At 41.2% G+C, this 2366-nt stretch overlaps 1 pseudogene; it reads right to left on the bottom strand.

Moving 5' to 3' along the window:
- Positions 1–1781: 1781 nt before the first annotated feature.
- Positions 1782–2046, bottom strand: LOC102861281 (annotated as a pseudogene).
- Positions 2047–2366: the final 320 nt, after the last annotated feature.

Here is a 2366-nt window from a genome sequence, read left to right as displayed (position 1 = left end):
ACAGCATTGTTTCATGAATACTGGATACTTGCAGTATGCACAAGTATTCAACAATACTTGTAGAATGCACTAGAGTTACTGGGTTAGAGGTAACAGACATTATTACTCATTTTACAATGAACAGTGTGAGTATGCAAGTTCTTACCGAGACCCACAAGAGTCACTCACATGGGCCCAGATGGGTGTCAGCAAATACAGTAGATTGCATTAGAAAACTCCGATCTTTTATAATAAACAATGTTACCTTCCCCCCCCACCCCCAGAAGACATAATTCTTTGCAAACACTAAGCAAGTCTACTCTCTGCTCCAGGATCCGCACACTCTCTTTTCCAGGACTGTGTGCTTTACATGCTATTCAGGTAGCTCTAACAGTGTACTCCACAGGGAGCCACACTGCTAATGCAAAGGGGTTCCCTCTCCCGCACTTTGAATCCACCTGCATCTCTGCTGGAGAAAGATGCTCGATCTCCTCCCATGAAATTTACAGCCTCAAGAAACCTGCGGCAGACTCAGGTATGGGTAGGTTCTGACTTGATGGCAATGAAAGAATATCTTATGCAGATATTCTGGAAAAACAGTCCAGAATAAAAGACAGTGCCCTGCTCCCAAGATAACAAAAACAAGAGAGACCCACAGTCTCCCAATAAATACCACCAAGTATTTCCTTTTCATCATTTAAGGCACTACTGCTAATGGAATAGAATATTAAGATTTGTCAATATCATTTAGAGCTTAGATATAACTTATAGTTTTTAATCACCTTGAGAGTATGATGAGTTAAACTTTAAAATAAGAAACAGAGTGCAAAGGATTTTGGTTTCCAGTTTACGGGCTATGGAGAGTGAAAGTTTCTGAAAGGAGCAATGGGATCAGCTACCCTGAATTTTTGCCTAATGGACAATTTCTTTTCATTCTGACCATGGACATGCATCTGATGGGAAGGATGCCACTCGCCCACAGGACCATACTATTGAGTGGCAATTAACTGATCTGATTACATTTTTTTTATGCTGTGCTGACTCAGCAGCAAGATAAGGATGGAGGAAAGGGAACACAGCAAAGAAAGTGCTCGAGTTTGTTAGAATGGAAGTCTCTATTGGTGTTTAACTAAGAATATTTTGCACTTTGAAGTTCTTGAAGGTCTTAAAAGAAGAGGAGGACAGGAGAGGAAGACTTTCCTTTGAAAGCAAACCTTTAAAAGTCTGCCTACCCCTTTAAAACCACTCCTTCTTAAAATATGTTTACTTTCTGGCCTGAGTGAAAAGGTAAATACACCAGGAGAATCTTACCGGAAGAGGCTTAATGCTTCCCTTGGTGCAACTGTTCTTGACCTTTGCCATATTCAGCAATTGTCAGAGAAATTAACAAATCTCCATACAGACCAATTACAGCAGAATCCCCAGGGATCCAACTGAACACCAATATTTTTTGAAAGTTCTCCAGCATACTCCACTCTGGAGCCAACATTGAGAACAACTTCTCTAGTACCAAGGATAGGTATAGGGACAAAATGAAAATTTATGGAATCAACATTTAAGTGACTTACACAGACTTTTTTTTTTTAAAAGTATCAAATGTACTTTAGTTGATGTACAAATAAACAGCAGAGCAGAAATCAGTAAGCTTTTGCTCTTAATCTATTAAGGCTGCATTTTGGACAGCTTGAGGAGCTGGGTTAATGGATTATTTTCATTACTTAACTTCAACTACAGTATTAGAGAAATAGGGGTGTTAGCATCTGTTTGGATGCAGTGCTTGACTGCCATCAATAGCCCGCCCCTCACATCCTGTATTTCTTCTTCAGATCTTCCACTTTGTCTACATAAACTTTCATGGCTTCTTCTTTGGAGGTCCCCTTTAGCTCACTCCAGGTACCCCACTTGGCCTTTTCCTCTGAAGTCCAACATTTCAGGCCATTCTGTGTTTATGTTGCCCATGGTGGCTTGTTTGTACCAGCTGTAGATGAACAACATCTCATCTTCGGCTGGCTTGGTCTTGAGGTGCTTAACATCTTCAGCAGCTTTGTCAAACTTAGCCCGAGACATGTGGCATTCTGCAGAGGACCCTGGAACAGAGCTGTAGGGATGATGAGGCACTCTGGAGGGAATGTGGGCAGGAGAAGAGAGACAACAGCTCCAGGACTGTCCAGCAGTGTGTCCTAAGCTGACTCTTTAACCCCAAACTAAATCCAGGTTAAAGATAAAGAGCAGTGCTTTTCAGCTTGGTTTCACACTGGAATGGCCTGGAGGTTGTTAAAAATAATAGGGCCACATGACAAATCAAAATGAATCAGAATATCTGAAGGTGGAGTCCTGGCATAAGACTGCAATCAAATGAAATGTTTCAAGAGCTCCTACATAATTTC

The sequence above is a fragment of the Elephantulus edwardii genome, unplaced genomic scaffold, assembly GCF_000299155.1.
Source record: "Elephantulus edwardii isolate Elephantulus edwardi_28Jun2011 unplaced genomic scaffold, EleEdw1.0 scaffold00030, whole genome shotgun sequence".
NCBI classification, from domain to species: Eukaryota; Metazoa; Chordata; class Mammalia; order Macroscelidea; family Macroscelididae; genus Elephantulus; species Elephantulus edwardii.
Note: the sequence above shows the minus strand (reverse complement) of the source record. Positions and strands in the feature narration are given on the sequence as shown.